The sequence below is a fragment of the Mus musculus genome, chromosome 6 (genome assembly GCF_000001635.26).
Source record: "Mus musculus strain C57BL/6J chromosome 6, GRCm38.p6 C57BL/6J".
Classification (NCBI taxonomy): domain Eukaryota; kingdom Metazoa; phylum Chordata; class Mammalia; order Rodentia; family Muridae; genus Mus; species Mus musculus.
Genome location: NC_000072.6, coordinates 3,330,701 through 3,351,558, shown reverse-complemented (window position 1 = coordinate 3,351,558; position 20,858 = coordinate 3,330,701). Strand labels below are relative to the sequence as shown.

General features: G+C 39.9%; 1 long non-coding RNA gene across 8 annotated transcripts; it reads left to right on the top strand.

Moving 5' to 3' along the window:
- The first annotated feature begins 5,417 nt into the window (after nt 1-5,417).
- Gm20559 lies at nt 5,418-20,821 on the top strand. Of its 8 annotated transcripts, none has more exons than XR_003956388.1 (5): nt 5,418-5,706; nt 8,885-8,963; nt 9,400-9,446; nt 10,263-10,396; nt 15,671-20,821. It is a non-coding gene; the product is annotated as a predicted gene, 20559 (long non-coding RNA). The 8 variants fall into 8 exon arrangements; XR_003956389.1 differs by lacking the exon at nt 9,400-9,446 and adding an exon at nt 9,262-9,341; XR_003956390.1 differs by lacking the exon at nt 9,400-9,446.
- Nucleotides 20,822-20,858: the final 37 nt, after the last annotated feature.

The following is a 20,858-nucleotide window of genomic DNA, read 5'->3' as shown; positions in this document are numbered from 1 at the left end:
TTTTTTTTATTACTATTGCTCTGTAATACAGCTTGAAGTCAGGGATGGTGTGATTCTCTCAGAAGTTGATTTATTTTTGAGAATCTGTTTCTCTATCCTGTGTTTTTCTGTTATTCCAAATGAATTTGAAAATTGATCTTTTTCTTCTATGAAGAATTGAGTTGGAATTTTAATGGGGCTTGCATTGACTCTGTAGATTGCTTTCAGCAAGATGGCCATTTTTACTATATTAATCCTACCAATCCATGAGAATGGGAGATCTTTCCATCTCTTCTGAGATCTGTTCTGAGATCTTAGATTTCATTCTTCTGAGACTTGAAGTTCTTGTCATACAGATCTTTCACTTTCACTTGATTGGTTAGAGTCACACCAAGGTATTTTATGTTATTTGTGACTATTGTGAATGATGTTATTTCCCTAATTTCTTTCTCAACCTATCTATCCTTTGACTAGAGGAAGGCTACTGATTTGTTTGAGTTAATTTTATATCCAGCCACTTTACTGAAGTTGTTTATCAGGTTTAGAAGTTCTCTGGTGGAATTTTGGGGGACACTTAAGTATACTATCATATCATCTGCAAATATTGATATTTTGATTCCTTCCTTAATAAATTGTATACTTTTGACCTCCTTTTGCTGTCTAATTACTTTGGCTAGGACTTCCAGCACTATATTGAATAGGTAGGGAGAGAGTGGGCAGCCTTGTCTAGTCCCTCATTTTAGCGGCATTGCATCAAGTTTCTCTCCATTTAGTTTGATATTGGCTACTGGTTTGCTGTATATTAATTTACTGTGTTTAGGTATGGCCCTTGAATTCATGATCTTTCTAAGACTTTTATCATGAAGGGGTTTTAGATTTTATCAAATGCTTTCTCAGCAACTAATGTAATGATCATGTGGTTTTTTTGCTTTGAGTTTGTTTATATAGTGGATTACATTGATGGATTTCCATATATTGAACCATCCCTCCATCCTTGGGATGAAGCTACTTGATCATGATGAATGGTTGTTTTGATGTTTTCTTGGTTTCTGTTTGTGAGAATTTTATTGAGTAATTTTGAATCAACTTTCATAAGTGAAATTGGCCTGAAGTTCTCTTTCTTTGTTGGATCTTTGTGTGGTTTAGATATGTGTTAATTGGGTAGTGTTTCTTCTATTTCTATTTTCTGGAATTCTTGAAGAGTATTGGTATTAGGTCTTCTTTGAAGTTCTGATAGAATTCTGCACTAAACTCATGTGGTCCTGGGCATTTTTGTTGTTTTTGTTGCAGTTTTGGCTTTTATGGTTGGGAGAGTTTTAATGACTTCCTCTATTTCTATTTAGATGGTTTATTTGATCCTGAATTAACTTTGGTTCCTGGTATCTGTCTAGAAATTTAATTGTTATGTGATGGGAGGAATTTCTTTTCTGGCACAAGCTATTTGGAGTTCTCTAACAATTCTTGTATGCTCATGGCTATCTCTTTCTTTAGGTTACAGAAGTTTTCTTCTATAATTTTGTTGAATTTGGCTCTTTAAGGAGGAAATCTTCACTCTGTTCTGTCTCTATTACTCTCAGGTTTGGTTTTCTCATTGTTTCCTGGATGTCTTGGATGTTTTGGGTTAGGACCTTTTTACATTTTGCATTTTCTTTGACTGCTGTGTCAATGTTTTCTATGGTATCTTCTGCACCTGAGATTCTTCCTTCTATCACTTGAATTCTGTTGGTGATGCTTGCTTCTTTTATCTGGATCTCTTTTCTAGATTTTCTATCTCTAGGGTTGTCTCCCTTTGTCATTTCTTTATTGTTTCTATTTCCATTTTTAGATTCTGAATGGTTTTCTTCAATTCCTTCACCTAGGTATTTGTGTTTTCCTGTAATTCTTTAAGTAATTTTTGTGTTTCCTTAAGGGCTTCTACTTGATTACCTGTGCTCTCCTGTATTTTTTAAAAGGAGTTCTATATGCCCTTCTTAAAGTCCTCATTGGGATGTGATATTTAAATCAGAATCGTGCTTATCTAATGTGTTGTGGTATCCAAGGCTCACTGTGGTGGGAGAAGTTGGCTCTAATGGTGCTAAGTAGCCTTGGTATCTGTTGCTTAGGTTCTTGTGCTTGCCTCTTGCCATCTGATTGTCTCTGGTGTTAGTTGGTCTTGCTGTCTCTGACTGGAGGTAACCTCTCCTGTGGGTCTGAGAACCTGTGGTCTTAGGCATGTCAGCACTCTTGGGGACACCAACTCTCCCCTGGGCAGTCTTTGGGTATGGAGGGCTGTGGACCACCCTTATTTTGGAGTCACAGATGGAGATTTGAAAGATCCTGTCCCCAGGTGCTCTGCTGTTCCTCTGCCATGAGCAGTCCTGGGGCGGTCCCTCTTTGGAGCAAAAGTGGTGGTCTTACCTGTGGACTTAGGAGTGATAGCATTCCTGGAAGATTAGTTCTCTCTGGGTGGAATTTGTGTACAGAGGGCTGTGGGACAACCTTCACCGCCAGGTTTCCTAATTATTTTCTGTTAATAATCATTAGCTGATACACAGGTTGTACATTTCAATAATGACAGCGCTCCCCATGTTTCATCCCAACACAAGACTGACCAGCTAAACAAAGAAATTATATCAGAAAAAAATACATTTATGTTAAGCTTAGAAATACCAGTCATGTTAGATACATGAGACCATGCTGATTTTAAGGAGGCTTTTCTATGTCAATATCCCAAAGTATTTTAACTATATTTCCCTCTATCAGCTTCATAATTTTAGGTCTTATGTTACAGTCTCTTGAAATTGAATTCATTTTTGTGCTCTTATTCAAGTGAAAGTTAACATATACATAGCATCTTCTATGTATTATTTAGACTGTCTCTATTCTGAGATTACATTTATTCTTCTATCTTTAAGACAATGCCTATTAGCATACCTAATTGATCAATGAAAATAGGAAACATCAACATGTATAATGCTGCAAACCTAATTTTTAAAAAGAGCAATCAAAAAACCGTTTCAGTGTAGAATCACCAATACTTATAATAGAAACATTATGGCTATACCTATGTAATAGAAATTTGACTTTCAGGAAGTTTGTACTTGAAATTTTTACATTGTCATACCTGTAGACAATACATTGTGATATTTGTCCCTCATTACTCTCTCTTATTCTCTCCCCCCCACTCCTGATAATCCTCTTGTTTTCCCTCAAGTAACCCGCCTCCTCATTGCAGTGATTTTGATCAGAGTTGCTTGTATATGCATGGCTAGGGAGTTATGTACCCCTTCAGTGGCTTCATCACTGAAGAAAGTGACTTCTCCTTCCTTGAGCAACCATTAACTGCCCAAAGATCAGTCAAGCCTCATGAGTCCCTCTCTGTCCATGATAGAAGGCTGATGAGCCTACTCTCATGGTCCTATGCAGGTAAATACAGATGCTGTAAGCATATGATTGCAATAGCTATGGCATATCCTTTTAGACAGTGTGTCATAGCACACCACCAATCTTTTAGGGCTCACTTTTTTTTTTTTTTTTTACCACCTCTTCTGAGATTCTTTACAAGTCCTGGAAAGAGTGAGACACATGTCTCTCAGCACTGAGTGCTCAACAGTCAATTACTCTCAGCACTTTAACTAGTTGTGAGTCTCTTCATTAATGAATGTGAAGCACTTGTTGACCAAGGTTTGAAGTGGTCCAGGTCTATGAGTACATATAAACATTCAGAAAGCTGTTTGACATGTTCATTTAGGAAAACATCAACAAATTGATGTCCCCAGCATAGGCTTTTGACAAAATTTAGAAACCAGACATAAATTTCTTTCTGTGAAGTAGAACACAAATTCAGTCAGAAAAGAGTTGACAGCCATGCACAGTGACAGATCTTGCCTGGCATGTCAATATATAGAGTGACTAGCTGGATAAGATCATCAAGCACATTCTATGCCAGCAGCCTGCATGGCACTTTTAAAAAGTCCCAAAATATCCTTAGCCATCAGTACCACTGCAGGGCTTGTGTTGTTTTTACTCAGAGGGAACAGATTTTTTTTTTTTAATTAATAGTGTATTTGAATTCTCCAAGGGATGCTTAACAACTTTTTGTGGCACTATTCTTTTAATGGCTTGTTCAGTATAAAAATTTATAAATACTAATAGCAAAATCAAAGTGATCTTCTGAAGTATTGTCATTTCAATAAAAATGTTAGCTTTCCTTGAAACTGACATACATTAACTGCTGTCATCTGTAGTTTCTTAAAACTTGTATTTAAATGGGGATTTAAAGATCACTGGAGTCTTATGTTAATGGTCTCCTGTGTTAATATTATATGCAACCATGAGGTCACACAACCTCATGATATCCTTAGTGGTGTCATTAGAAGAGGAAGAGAGACACAAGTGAGCCAGCTTGCTTCTAGCTAAACCTGTGTTGCTCTATCTGTGCCCTCTGCAGAGATCTCGGGCAGCTGGAAGGTGCTCCTGAGGTGCAGGTCCTTCTCCTGGGACTTCCTAGATCCCAAAACCCATAAGAAACACATTTAAAAATATATGAATCACCTAGTCTGTGGTCTTCAGTTACAGCAACAGAACATATGATAAACTAATAGTAAATATAGTAAATAAATAAATAACTGGTACTCCCAGGGAGATCAGTTAAACAGACTCATAATTTGCCTTGAATCTGTAAATTACTGTTGATAAGATTGCCATTTTTACTATGCAAGCCCAATCTATGAGCATGGGAAAGCTCTCCATCTTCTGATATGTTCTTCAGTTTCCTTCTTCAAAGACTTGAAGTTCTTCTCAGGTGGGTCTTTCATTTGTTTGGCTAGAATTACACCACGATATTTTATATTACTTGGGTCTATTGTGAAGGGTGTTGTTTCCCTGATTTCTTTCTCAGCCCATTTATCATTTGTATAAAGGTGAACTACTGATTTTTTTTTTTTTACTTAATTTTGCATCCAGCAGTCACTTTGCTGAAGGTGTTTATCAGCTGTAGGAGTTCTTTTTGTATAGTTTTTAGGGTCACTTATGTATACCTCAACTGTGCAGCTTGGTCTTCATGTGGGTACTGAACAACTGGCAGGGGTAGGGTGGGGAGATGTCCTTTAATCTTGCCTGCCTGTGGATCCTGTTGCCCTAACCTTGCTGCTTTGTCTGGCTTCAGTGAGAGAGGATGCACCTAGCCCTGCAGAAACTTGATGTTGAGGGGGTTGGGGAGATATTCCACCCTTTCAGAAGAGAAGGGGAGGTGGAATTGTGGAGGAACTGTGGGGACTGGGGGGAATGGGATGAGGGATTTGATTGATTGGGATGTATAGTGAGTAAATAAATTAATTAATGGGTAAAAAAACCCTCAGACTTTAGGTCTTTGGGTTTTACCCAAACAAACCAGCAGGTGGCATTGTTGGCACTAAAGAGCAGAAAAAGAGAAAAAAAGCATTTCAGGAAGTCTCTTTTTATATCAGAATCGAAACTGGAAACTGAAGCAGAGGTGGTTTTCACTTCCTTACACTCTTGCCAGCATTAGCCACACCCTGGTGTCTCTCAGCCAGTTTAAGCTGGTGTTAAAGTAGACAAGCAGACTGGTTAAGACCACCAAGACTAAATGAAGTTGTTTGTCACAGACATCTTAGGAGGAAGAGAATACAGATACCAGACATTTTCTTTACTAAAATGGACAGTTTTTTTTTCTTTCTTTTTTTCCTTTTAAAAGATTTTTTATATAGAAGAAATCTGAAAATTTGGGTAAGTACAAAATTTCTTCTTTCCTATTATTGTTGTTGCTATTGGTGTCTACAGCAACAGTTTATGGAAGAGGGAAAAGTAAACTTTGAGGTCAGAATGTTTTAAGTATATTCTAAAACAAAGGTGGTAATTTTCTGAGCTTAAAATTTCTGGTCTGTGTGTTGTTGTAAATGGTACTGTGGCTATAACATAAACATTCCATTAAAAAAATGTTTTTGAAAATAAGGCACAGTTCTATTATTAGCCCTTAAAGAAAAGCAGCATCTTCAACAAGAAAAAAAAATTTTAATGTTCTATTAGTGCAAAACATAGTCCTCTAGTCACTGTTGTAATCAAGAGCCTGGGGACACCAGGCATCCAAATGGCCATCATGTGCTCACTCATGTGTTGGGAGGGACTGGGCAGCAGAGGTGGTTGGACAGCATAGCAAAACCAGGGAGTGAGTAGCTGAGGGTCAGAGCTGGAGAGTTGCATGTGAGTATATGAGGCTTTGCTTCTATGTAAGAGTAACGAGTGGGCAGTGGGATCAGGAGTTAGACATCTATAATATCAGTAAAGATGGTCCTTCCCTGCCTCCTTCCTCTTGCTCACGTGAGATCACGTGTTCAGAAGGAAATGGTGACAGACTGCTGGTGGCAGTACTCTGTCATTTACACATCTCTTTATCATGCCTGGGTCATTTCTGTTGAGTCCATAAACGTTTCCTCCAGGAAGATGTGGACAGAAGATGTGGAAATGGATGCTCTGGAGATCTGTTTTGCTTTTCAGCTTGCTAATTAAACAGAATTAGAAAACTGTGATGATGAAAGTGCTGCGAAGCTCACCGCTGGCTTGGACCAGGCCAAGGTGGGCTGCTGCACACAGAGACGTCAGCTCTTTCAATGCCTGTGTCATTCAGAATCTTCCCTTTCTGCTCTCACCAGTGCTAGATATGCTGGAATGTTATAAACTTACATCAAGTAGTATACCTACCTGGCCGTTGTTAGATATGAAGTTTAGACATGAAGAAACAGGCTCTATAGTGAATTGTGCACTTTTTCCAGGAAATAAAGAGTAGAAACTTTGTTTTAAAACAAGGCCAATCAAGTGATAAACGTTACTACAATAAGCTGTAAAGAACAAAAAGTGTTGGCATTGATCAGGCTTCTGGCATAGGAATTTTGATCATATGAAATATATAACTTTAAGGATTGTGGTATTGAGCTGTTCTTGGTAGCTTATGTGCATCCATACTGAGATGTTAATGGAGGTGTTTATGAGGAAGTTTGCTGTTGCAGTCCCTTGCATGGTAGAGGAGAATCCAATATTTCAACACCATGCCATCCACTTAGAAAAGAAATCTCTCTCTCTCTCTCACACACACAAACTCACAATGTTATAAGTAAGTTTATAACTTTGGGTTGAACTATTTTTATATCTTTGCTCATCCTAGTGCAGCCAGGAAGCCATGGGTTGCTGCATGCCGGCCTGAGGCTTACAAGGACTCGGTACACCAGGGAGGCAGGCTGGGGCTACAAGCAATTAGATGTTGAGAGGTTAATGGAGCCAAGACAGGATTTTGTTCAAGGCCCTTCAGTTTACTACTAGAGTCTACTTATAAAAGGGGAAGGCCCATCCCCTGCCAGTCCATTCTTGGTGTCTGGAGCCAGCCTGTAGGTGATATGCAGCATAGGATGTTCCTCCAGAATGTATCACCTGCTTCTCAGCAGGTAGCAGTGTCTTGGAGAGAGCAGTGGCAGGTGGCAGAACAAAAGAGCCATCTAGGTCAGAAGGCTCCACCTTAGGTAATTTCCTTCTCAGTGGCAGCAAGGTCAAAGTCTGAATCAGCCTACTTCAGGGCTGAGGGAGGCTATAATGGGTTAGATAAGCCTGCAAGATATAAATAAAACATTTTTCTGTCTGCTTTTGTGAAATTTGAAGTGGACAGAACACATAGAAATGTCATAATAAAGGGCTAGAGAGGTGGCTCAGTGAATAAGGAGAGCACTTGTGTGTGCAAATATGAGAACTTGAGTCAACCCTCAGTTCTCACTTCCAAAACTCAGAAGTAGTGAACTGCTGTAACCCAAGCCCTGTGTGTGCTGGAGTCTGGAAGATTGTTGGTTCTTGCTAGTTGCCCGCTTAACCACAGTATAGGTAAGTAAACCTCCTTCAGAGTCAAAAAGTGAGAAGTAATAGCAGAGTCTCCCAATGCCTTAAACCACACAAGGACATTCACATGAGTGCTATTTTCCCTCCCTCCCTCCTCCTCCCTCCCTCCTTCTCTGCCTGCCCCCACAAAAGCACACAGACATACAAGTCCACAAATTTAATGCAAATAAGTAAAAAATTTAAATATCATCATAATAAAACCCCTTATTTCCTATGCTGACTAAAAATATTAGTGAAGCAATGGACAGAGAGAATGAGTGGGGCGTTATTAATGATATGCTGGTATTGTAAACTCAGTTTATAAACTGGCAACTTAAATTCATAGGGTAAGAGTCATCTTCATTGAAAACAGTCCAGTTATTCAGGAAGTTTATTCCACTTCAAAATCTGCAAGCAGGATGTTAATCTTTCTATTAGACTTTCACCTCTCTCTCTCTCTCTCTCCCTCTCTCTCTCTGCCTCTCTCTCTCTCTCCCTCCCTCCCTCTCTCTCTCTCTCTCTCTCACACACACACACACACACACATGCATGCACACACATTCGCTCACACACATACTGGGGGGGAGGGTAAACCATAGGAGATATAAGAAGATTGTTTAGAAACAAGTTTTCTTCTAAAAATCCACCACACAAATATGTATAAAATGTAGTGTTTCAAATTGCAAACTGAAACCTAGTGAGGTGTTTGTATGACTCTCTTGTCTAAGGAGCCTTAGTAATGGTGAGGGTATTCTCGTGTGCTGGGAATCCGAGCCCAAGTCTACTGCTGAGCTATATCCACTAGGCAGATAACTTTGAGTTAGGATTTGAAGAAATTAAAGAAAACAGTACTAAGAATTCACTGTGAGTGGAATAAAGAGGTCAAAGCTAGTCCTGAAATCTGCTGTAGAAATACAAAGTGATGAAACAGTAAGATGTGAATACCTAGACTTGTTCTAGTCCTTACCCTTATTTCTAGGCCACATGACAGTCTTGTTTCTACACAGCTTCTATTTTAGTCATTTTTAAATTTCATCATGTATTTCAGAGGCAGCACCGGCTTTTTTTAAATGAAGAATGGTGTATATGAACTGAGTCTGTCTGCATGATGCAGCTCTGATTTCTTGGTACGTTCATTTAAGTAGCTTCCCATATTCAGTGTCCTTGTTCCCATTCACAGAAAATACATCCTGTACTGGCTAGTTTTGTGTCAACTTGACACAGCTGGAGTTATCACAGAGAAAGGAGCTTCAGTTGAGGAAATGCCTCTATGAGGTCCAACTGTAAGGCATTTTCTCAATTAGTGATCAAGGGGGAAAGGCCCCTTGTGGGTGGGACCATCTCTGGGCTGGTAGTCTTGGTTCTATAAGAGAGCAGGCTGAGCAAGCCAGGGGAGGCAAGCCAGTAAAGAACATCCCTCCATAGCCTCTGCATCAGCTCCTGCTTCCTGACCTGTTTGAGTTCCAGTCCTGACTTCTTTCAGTGATGAACAGCAATGTGGAAATGTAAGCTGAATAAACCCTTTCCTCCCCAACTTGCTTCTTGGTCATGTTGTTTGTTCAGGAATAGAAACCCTAACTAAGACACATCCCTAAGCAGAAACTACTGCGGTAAGTAGTTCAACTCTGCCTGTCCTTGAACTTCAGTGAGATCCACTCACACAGTGTGTTCTCTGTGCTGGTGGCACTGTAGTTCCTTTCCTCTTACTTCACTGACACTTACTCTGTGTGGCTGAGTTAGCACTTCACTTCTTTTTTCTCCACCAAAATTGTTGAGTTATAAGGTAGATATACATTTAATTGGATATTAGCAATCAAGTTCTTCTTTCAAATTAGCCGGAACAAATTGTGTTCCTACCAGCACATTGCAAAAGCTCCCATCTTTGCATACACCAATGTTTGGGTTCTGGGGTTTTAACATCAGCTACGCTGGTTGGCATGTGCTATTATTAATCCATGCAGTTTAATTTTGAATGTGTGTAACTGGTTAAGGTTTTGGAACTGCTGCAGATTCTGATCTACTGCATCCACCCATGTGACTTTCAAAAGCCTCACGGGGTTACCATCCTCCAATTAGTCCTATCTTTTACTCATCTCCAACCCAGAACCAGCAAATTGTCACCTAAACAAAGAACAAGCTATATGCGCATGTACTAAAAGCAAAAACCCGCCAAAAGTCACCAGCCCATTTCTGGGGCACTGGTCCATCCCCCAGGGCACTAGCCCAACCCCTGGGGCGTTTAGCCTATCCCTAGGGTGCATGAGATTCGTGGGTGTAGCTACCAGTCCTAGTTTAGACATGTCACCAAAAAGTATTTAAGCCACACACTTTCTGAGCCTTCTTTGTCTACCTCAATATGTTATGAAGTAAAGTTAACCACGAAAGAATCTGGCGTGTCCTGTGTCTGTTTCTGCTGGCGGGAACAGGCTCAGGATACTTGGTGCTCGAAACCCGGGGAAAAAACGCCTTAACAACGTGCAGCACCAGGGAGGAGACCCTCAGACCAACCGGAGCAGGTTCAGAACCATGGTGGATTCAGCTCCGAGAGAATACTGATACTGTAAGTGACTTTGATCCTTCTTAATCCCTCCCCTTAACAGGAAGGCACTGAAAGCCTTTTGTTCTCGTGCTGGCTGTGTTAACCCTATTTCTCCTGGTTTGATCCTGCACTCACCAGAAGTGGTGCTGAAATTTTTGACTGCTGTTAAGCACAGTCAGAGGGACGTTGATAAGCCGCAGTGCTTGTCCCATATTTAAGTCTCTCCTGTAGATAAGGGAGCAGTATGGGAACTTCACATTCTGTGATTACAGCACTGCAGTCTGTCTTAAAGCAGCGTGAGATAAAAATCTCTACAAGAACCTTAGAGACATTCATCAGGGAAATTGAACGTATAGCACCTTGGTAGTGTGTTCAGGGTCGTTAACTCTTTACTCTTGGGAGAAATTAAGGGAGACTTAGCTAAGTAACAACAGAATGGAATTATGCCATTATGCCATTATGGAAACTGGTGAGATCGTGCCTGGAGGATGAGAGATGCCGTCCAGCAATAATAACAGGGCAGGGAATATTGGAAGAATTACAGGACAGTATGGCAGAAACGGAGCGGTATGATAGGTTAAGAGCTCTAAAAAGGAAAAATGTGCACAAGAAGCAAAGCCCTTCCAGAGACCTTGAGTCTGAGGAAGTGAAAAGTTTGGGAATAAATTCCTGGGGAGAGAAAAGAGATAAGGAGAAAGTTCAGGAAAAGAAAAGCCTTTATCTGGTAAAGGAACTAGAGGCTTTAAAGCTTGATAGTTTAAAATCAGATGAGCTTAGTTTCTCTGAGGAAGAGGAGTTAGAATATCAGGCAGCTCACTATAAAACAGAAAGATACCATCCAGAGGAAAGGCGAGTGAAGAAATCAGAGAAAAAAATTAAAAGTTACTAGAGACACAGAGCAGGCCACCTCTAGGCCTTCTAGTCTCAATACTCCTCCACTTTATGTGGAGAAATTTTATTCTGATTCTTTTCTTTCAAAGGAGGAAAAGAAAAAATTATATCAGGCATTTCCTGTCTTTGAAGCTGCAGATGGAGGGCGAGTACACGCCCCTGTGGAGTATATTCAGATAAAAGAACTTGCTGAGTCGGTTTGCAATTATGGAGTTAGTGCCAACTTCACTATCTCCCAAATTGAAAGATTTGCTACTTTAGCCATGACCCCAGGAGACTGGCAGACAACAGTGAAGGCTGCACTCCCTAATATGGGACAATATATGGAGTAGAAAGCGTTGTGGCATGATGCTTCTCAGGTGCAGGCCAAGGTCAATGCCACTGCTGAAGGCAATCAGAGAAATTGGACATTTGAATTATTAAAAGGACAAGGGCAATATGCTAATAATCAGACGAATTATGATTGGGGAGCATACACTCAAATCTCCGCTGCTGCCATTAAGGTGTGGAAAGCACTTTCCAAAAAGGGAAAGTCTGGAAGATACCTGACAAAAATTATACAAAATCCTCAGGAGTCATTCTCAGACTTTGTAGCTAGAATGACAGAGGCAGCAGGCAGAATTTTTGGAGACTCTGAACAGGCAATGCCTTTAGTGGAACAGTTGATTTATGAGCAAGCCACTCAAGAATGCAGAGCAGCAATTACACCCAGAAAGAGCAAAGGACTGCAAGATTGGTTAAGGGTATGCCGTGAGCTTGGAGGCCACTTATCTAATGCAGGGTTAGCAGCTGCCATCCTGCAGGGCCAAAGGCGTTCAGATACAAATAGTAATACAGGGTCTACTATAACTGTGGCAAACCAGGACATATGAGAAGGGACTGCCAGGCCCTCATAAAAGGGAAAGTGCCAGGGCTATGTACCAGGTGTGGAAAAGGCTATCATTGAGTCAGTGAGTGTCGCTCAATTAAAGACGTCAGAGGCAGATTTATTCAGTCTGGACCTCAGGCAGAAAAAAGTGAAGACAATTCAAAAAATGAGTTTCTGGGCCCCAGGTCTCAGGGCCCCAAAACATATGGGATCCCAGCTCACAACAGGCGGACACTACAGTCCACAGAGCTGCAGAAGTCTCAGCAGGAGTGGATCTCCGTTCCACAATTCGATTCTTGCTGACACCCTCAATGGGGATGCAGCCCGTTCCCACTGACTTCAAAGGGCCTCTGCCATCAGGAAGTGTTGGCCTAATACTGGGCCAGGCCTCCCTGACTTTACAAGGCCTCATTATCCACCCTGGAGTTGTAAATCAAGACTTTGAGGGGGAACTTCAAGTTCTTTGTTCCTGTCCTCAGGGTGTTTTTTTCTATAGCACAAGGAGATAAAATAGCTCAGCTAATAATCTTGCCAAGCCTACATGGCTACTCCCCCTCCCCTGGTGTCCTTCAAGCTGCTAGAGAGATTGGCTCTACTGGTAATGATTCTGCTTACTTAATAATGCCTCTTGACTCCAGGCCATCCTTAGAGTTAGTTATAGAAGGAAAACAATTTAAAGGAATTCTGGATACAGGAGCAGATAAAAGTATCATTTCTTCCCATTGGTGGCCAAAAGCTTGGACCGTTACTCAGTCATCACATTCTTTACAAGGGTTGGGCTATCAGTCCTGCCTCACTATCAGCTCTCGTGCCTTGGGCTGGCAAGCACCTGAAGGTCAAACGGGAAGATTTACTCCACTCCGTATGTCTTACCACTCCCAGTTAATCTTTGGGGGAGAGACATTTTACAGGCAATGGGAATAACCTTGACTAATGAGTACTCACCACAAGCTGTTCAAATGATGAAGAAAATGGGCTATAAAGAGGGAAACAGATTAGGAAAAAGAGAGCAGGGTAGACTTGAACCTATTCCTCAAGAGGGTAATAAGGGAAGACAAGGCTTGGGTTTTTTTCTAGTATCAGCCATTGAGGGTTCCATGCCTCAATGGTTACAGAGAAAGTTGTATGGGTTCCTCAATGGCCTCTATCCTCTGAAAAATTAGAAGCAGCCACAAAACTGGTCTCTGAACAGCTACGCTTAGGTCATTTAGAGCCCTCTACCTCACCTTGGAATACACCTATTTTTGTAATTAAGAAAAAATCTGGCAAATGGCGTTTATTACATGATCTTAGAGCAATTAATGCACAGATGCGCCTGTTTGGATCAGTTCAGCGAGGGCTTCCATTGCTCTCTGCTCTACCTAAAAATTGGGAAATTATAATTATAGATATTAAAGATTGTTTTTTCTCTATACCTTTATGTCCTCAAGATAGGCAAAGATTTGCAATTACCATCCCAGCCATTAATCATTTAGAACCTGATCATAGATTCCAATGGAAGGTCCTACCTCAGGGGATGGCAAATAGCCCCACTATGTGTCAACTGTATGTGCAATTGGCACTTAAGTCAGAAATCATTTTCCATCGATACTTGTAATAAATTATATGGATGACATACTGATATGTCATAAAAATGTACAGTTATTACAAGAAGCATATCCTATATTAATAAAAACGTTAAGGCAATGGGACTGCAGGTGGCCACTGAAAAGGTGCAAGTTGCTCAAATAGGAGCCTTCCTAGGGTCACTCATTTATCCTGACAAAATTGTTCCTCAAAAATTAGAGATTCGCAGAGATAATTTACACACCTTAAATGATTTCCAAAAATTGTTGGGAGATATAAATTGGCTGAGACCATTTTTGAAGATTTCCTCTGCTGAGTTAAAACCTTTATTTGACATTTTGGAAGGAGAGTCTCATATCTCCTCCCCTAAGGCCCTTACTCCTGCTGCCAATCAGGCCTTGCAAACAGTAGAAAAGGCTTTGCAAAAGGCTCAATTACAACACATTGATGATTCACAACCTTTTGATTTGTGTGTCTTTAAGACAGCCCAGTTGCCAACGGCAGTCTTGTGGCAAAATGGACCTTTATTATGGGTTCATCCAAATGCATCTCCTGCTAAAATAGTAGATTGGTATCCTAATGCAGTTGCACAACTTGCACTTCGAGGAATAAAAGCAGCTATTACTTATTTTGGACAAGATCCTAAAATCCTAATTGTACCTTATACTGCTGCACAGGTTCAGACCTTGGCAGCTACATCTGATGATTGGGCAGTTTTAGTCACCTCCTTTTCAGGACAGATTGACAACCATTATCCAAAACATCCAATTTTACAGTTTGCCCTGAATCAGGCTATAGTGTTTCCACAAGTAACAGCTAAGGACCCACTCACAGATGGGATTGTGGTGTATACTGATGGATCAAAAACTGGTATAGGAGCTTATGTGGTTAATAATGAGATAGTAACTAAGCAATATAATGAGACCTCACCTCAAGTTGTGGAATGTTTAGTGGTACTAGAGGTTCTTAAGGCATTCCCAGGACCGCTTAACATCGTATCAGATTCTTCTTATGTAGTTAATGCAGTTAACATTCTCGAGACAGCTGGGGTAATAAAACCCTCCAGCAGAGTTGCCAATATTTTTCGACAAATACAACTTGTCTTGTTAAATAGAAGATTCCCTGTTTATATTACTCATGTCGGCACATTCGGGCCTCCCTGGCCCTATGTCTCTGGGAAATGATTTGGCAGATAAAGCCACTAAGGTTATGGCTGTTGCTCTGTCTTCCCAGGCAAAAGCAGCAAAAGAATTTCATAAGCGCTTTCATGTGACAGCTGAGACTTTACGTCGCCGCTTTGCATTAACTAGAAAAGAAGCTAGAGAAATTGTTACTCAATGTCAGAATTGCTGTGAATTTTTACCTGTCCCTCTTGTGGGGATAAACCCTCGTGGCTTCAGGCCATTACAGGTCTGGCAAATGGATGTTACACATATTTCCTCCTTTGGGAGAAATCAATATTTACATGTTTCTATTGACACCTGCTGTGGTGTAATGTTTGCCACACCTTTAACAGGTGAAAAAGCCTCTCATGTTATACAACATTGCCTCGAGGCATGGAGTGTTTGGGAAAAACCCAAACTCCTTAAGACAGACAATGGTCCTACATATACCTCTTCTAAATTTAGTCAATTTTACAAACAAATGCAAGTGAAACATATTACTAGATTGTCCTATAATTCACAGGGCCAAGACATCACAAAAAGAGCTCATCGTACTTTGAAACAATATTTTTAAAACAAAGAGGGGGAATAGAGGCTACGACATCAAAAATGGCTCTATTACTTGCAATATTTGCTTTAATTTCTTAAAATTGGATGATGCTGGGAGATCACCAGCTGAAAGGCATGGACAATGGCCTCAATCGCCCAATGAAATGGTCAAATGGAAAAATGTCCTTAATAATAAATAGTATGGCCCAGATCTTATCTTAATCAGATCCCAGGGAGCTATTTGTGTTTTTTCCACAGGGTGAAGAAAATCTACTTTGGGTCCCAATGCGACTGAAAAGGACTGTGAAAGAACAATATGAACCCCAAGATGATTCTCTTACTCCTGATGATTGAGACCGGGATAAGTATACCCTTGTAGGCCAAAGTAAGATCATGGCCAGTACCTTTACCGGTACAGTCCAATTTGTCTACCTAGCCTTTATTTTTTGCAAAGGAATGTTTTTTAGATGTGCCTTATACACAACAAACTCCTCAAGAGCCATAGATGTATAAGAGTACTAGTTTTCATTTAAATTATACATTATGCTTTGTGCATAATGTGGATAAACTTTTTATACCCTATATATTTTTAAAGAAAAAGATTATCGCTAATTGGGCAGATCCCATTATCCAAAATAAAGTGAGCTCTAGAGTGTTATTTAATGCTTTAATACAAATTGCTCAAGGGCCACAACCAAGATCAGTGATGTTGAAAATAATGTAACTTCATATATAAACATCACCACTATCAGGATAAAGAGAAATGTGACTATTCCCAAAAGATCACGATAGCCTGTTGGCAATGCTACTGCTATATGCAGCATGTCTTGGTCATTCAGACCTCGAATTTCCTATAGTTTTTTCACCTTGTCAATCAAATGTTTTTCCTCGAAAAGAATTAGGAAAGGGTTTCGTTTTGTCATCACCATTAGATTATGCTGTTATGTATGGTAAAGGAGATGCTACAGAGAAAGAAAATATTTGGCCATATTACCGATAGATTTTAAGTAATGAGGCAGATGCTAGTACCAGTTTGTCAACCTTTGCACTGTTGACTAGAACCTTTGATGAGATATTTAATGTTTCTGCCACACTTTCCAATATCTCTACTCATTTGAATAATGTGACATCTAATAGAGTTATCGAAAATATGACTACTCCTCCAATAGAAGTTTGTTTCAATTTTCCACGTTTCTTTATATTGGCTGAATTTCAATATAATACAGAATGGTTAGATTCTACAAATGTCACTTGTTTTTTGATACAATGCTGAAATGAAATTAATTTCTTAGCCTTAGTGGTACATTTACCAACCTTTGTCCCTGTGCCTGTTGAGGCAGATCCAAAGAAGTTCCCAATCATGAGTCTTGTCCGGCAGAAGAGAGATTTTGGAATCACAGCCGCCACTGTTACTGCCATTGCAGTGTCCGCAGCATCCGCGGTTACTACAGAAATTGCTATGGCCTATCAAGTCAATATTGCTGATACTATAAGTCAGATAACAGAAAAAAACGTCTGAGGCATTGCTTACCCTGCAAAGGGTGGATTCTCATATTGCCTCAGGATCATACAAATGAGTTGTGTGGCATCAACTTTACAGATGTGCATTACTCCTGTTGTGTATACTAATTATTCTTTTATTAAAAGTACAGGTCTATCGAATTATCTGAAAGGGGAACTGGTCGCAGAAGCTGGAAAGGTTGCAGACGAAGCTACAGATACAGATCCTGAACCTTATTGGAACCAGAGTGGAACCAGTGACCCTTGGAGACTTCACCTCTTGACTTACCTCTGCATTTTTCTCACTTCAAAGAATGGGTGGGGGTGGCTCTGTTTAGCGCAGCCCTGTGTTGTGGATTAGTGCTTATACTATGACTGGTTTGCAAACTCAGATCTCAGCAGAAACGTGACAAGGTGGTAATTGCTCAAGCACTTGCTGCCATAGAGCAAGGCACCTCCCCTGAAATTTGGCTATCTATTCTCAAGAATTAGTTGGCATTTGAGTTCTCTGCCTTTGCATTCCACGAATTTGTGGATACATTGCATTGAGATGAGAGAAACTCAACGATCATTGATCAACCCGTGTGCATTGCTGAGGTTTCCTCATTGCATGTGATAGAATGACCATGATTTCCCCACTAATTTATTTTTGGCTGGCCTCTTCTGTAGAGTTCACCCTAGGCCATTTAGCAGTTGTAGTCACACAGCACTGTGGTATCCAGAGACGGGCAACTTTCCTCGTGCACAGACCAACCTAAGACAATGGGGCCCGGTGGTGATAGGGTTACCCGATAACGGGTAAGGCTGTGACATTGGAGGAACGACCTAAAACAGGGGCCACAGCAGATGGACGTAACTACAGAGGCCTAGACCAGCCTCATTTTTATTAAAACATAAAGGGGGAGATGTGGAGAGCCGCAATAACATTTACCATCTTAAGATGGCGCTGGCTCCGCAGTGCCTTATGCCACCTAAACAAAGAACAAGCTATATGTGCATCTGCTAAAAGCAAAAACCCACCAAAAGTCACCAGCCCATTTCCAGGGCACCGGTCCATCCCCCAGGGCACTAGCCCAACCCCTGGGGCGTTTAGCCTATCCCTAGGGTGCATGAGATTTGTGGGTGTAGCTACCAGTCCTAGTTTAGACACGTCACCAAAAAGTATTTAAGCCACACACTTTCTGAGCCTTCTTTGTCTACCTCAATATGTTATGAAGTAAAGTTAACCATGAAAGAATCTGGCGTGTCCTGTGTCTGTTTCTGCTGGCGGGAACAGGCTCAGGATACAGTTCCACCTACTTTTTGTAAGTGACATCATTTTTGTTCATGGCTGAATATTCTACTATCATAAATATGTGTATTACATATTCTTCATTTATTAATAAGAGAAAAGGTATCTTAGTAATTTTCTAACTTGTCTATTATAACTGCCATATTAAATATGAATATATTGAAATCTTTATTTTCTAATAAGTTTTATTTTTTCATTATGTGACAGAGGAGGTATATCTAGATGAGATGTTGGGACTATTTCACATTTTTCTTATAAACTTCATACTGATTTACATAGTCACTAAAATAATTGATATTACCCCCAATATTATTTAAGGGTTCCTCCTCATCGCTGCTACATCTTGGCTTCTTCAGTGCCTAGAGTTGAATTCTAGAGACCTTATACCTTCCTGGTTGGATCTGTTCATAGGCATTGTTTAAAGTTATTATGAAGAGTTTTTTTTTTTTTTTTTTCTGATTTCTTTCCTAGCATGTTCATTATTGGTGAAAGCTACTAAATTATATATGTTGAATTTTTATTTGCCTACTTAGTGAATAATATTTTTTACATCTAAGAGTTTTCTGGAGCAGTTCCAATATCTTTCAGAACAATGTCACCTAGAAATAATTTACTTTTTCTTTCCTATTTGTATCACTTCAATTCCTTTTGTCTTGTTGCTCTAGTTAAGACATTCAACAGTATATTGAAAGCAGTGTTCTTCCATGGCCTCTGTATCAGTTCCTAACTCCAGGTTTCTGCTTAAGTTCCTGACTGAGTACCTTCAAGTAGGGCAAACACTAGTCTATAGAGGTGAAGGTTGTAGGTAGTTTAACTCTATATGTTCAATAAATTATGTAGGTGATTTCTTCAACAATAGAGCTTATTGTCAGTATGTGAAGAACAAGCAATAGCCTTGACAATAGTCTGGGTTGTTTGGGACTTCTCTTGAGGCCCCTTTGACCAACAACTTGATTAGATGCAATCCATTTCCAGCACTAGAAGCTTCATTTAGTGATGAAAGATGTCCAACTCCAGCCCTGAGTCTGATTATTTTTTGTCATCTTCTCCTTTTGGGTATGATTGTTGTTTGTTCTAAAGCTTTTATGTATGCTACTAAGCTACTTCATGATATCTCTCCAATGTAGACATTTAGTGTTATGAATTTGCCTCTTGAAACTAATTTCATGGTGTCTCATAACTTTTGATATATTCTGCTCTCATTTTCATTCAATTCTAAAAAGTCTAATTTTTTTCTTAATTCTGTATTGACTCATTCTTTATTCAGTAGTGAGTTGTTGAGTTTCTATGAGTTTGCAGACTTTCTGTTGGTTATATTGTTGTTGGAATCCAGCTTTAATCTGGGGTGATCAGATAGGATGCAGGGAGTTATTGCAACTTTCTTGTATCTGTTGAGACTTGTTTTGTCTAACTATGTGGTCAGTTTAGGAGAAAGTTCCATGAGATGTTACAAAGAAGGTATTTGGTAAAATATTTGGGTGAACTATTTGGTGAAGAAGATTTGAGTGAGATGTTTTGTAAATATCTGTTGGGTCCATTGGGTTTATAATGTCAGTTACCTTCAATATATTTCTTTTCACTGAATGACTGGTCTATTGTGGGAGTAGGGTAATGAAGTTACCCATTATCAATGTGTGAGAGTCAATATGTGATTTTAGCTATGTGTGTTTCTTTTATGAACTTGAGTGCCTTTGTATTTGATATATAGATGTTCAATGTCTTGGTGGTGGATCTGTCCTTTGATGAGTATGTGGTGTCCTTCCCTATCTCTTCTGGATAGTTTTGGTTTAAAGTCTATCTTGTTTTTCAAATATTAAAAGAGCTACTCCAGCTTAAGGCTTAGGTACATTTGCTTGGAATATCGGTTTGTGTTCTTTATCTTAAAGTGATGTACATCCTTGATGTTAAGCTATGTTTCTTGGATATAGCAGAAGGATGAATCCTGTTTTTTGCATGCATTATAATTACTTTGTGTCTTTTTATTGTAGAATTGAAATCATTGATATTGTGAATTATATATGAACAGTGATTGTTGATTTCCATTTTTGCTGGCTAGTTTTATGTCAATTTGACAAAAGCTATAGTCTTTAGAAAGGAGGGAGGCTTAATTGAAAAAAAAAAGCCTCTATAAAATCAGGCTTTAGGCAAACCTGTAGGGCATCTTCTTAATTAGTGGATGGTGGAGGGTCCAGTGCATTATAGGTAGTGTCACCTCTAGGCCAGTGATCCTGTGTACTATAAGAAAGCAGGCTGAGCAGGCTGGAAAAAACAAGTCCAGTAAACAATACTCTTTTTTAAAAGACTTTATAATTTTATTTTATTTTTATTAGATATTTTCTTTATTAATTTATTTTTTTATTTCAAATGTTATCCTGTAGCCTCCCATAAGCCTGAAGCAGGCTGAGTCAGGCTTGACTTTGTTGCCACTAAGGAGATCACCTGGGGTGGAGCCTGCCTCCCTGGATCCCTCTATTGTTCTGCTACTGGGCTGCTGCTAACTGCTGCCTAGCTGTTCCGGAGCTGGTCTCCTGGAGCTGGGCTCCAAAGATGGTTTGGTGGGAATGGGCTTTCCCCTCTCCTTTATAAAGCGTGTCCACCATTAAAAATTTGAACCTTGAGCAGTCTAGTTGTCTTGGTCCCATTATTTCTCAACCC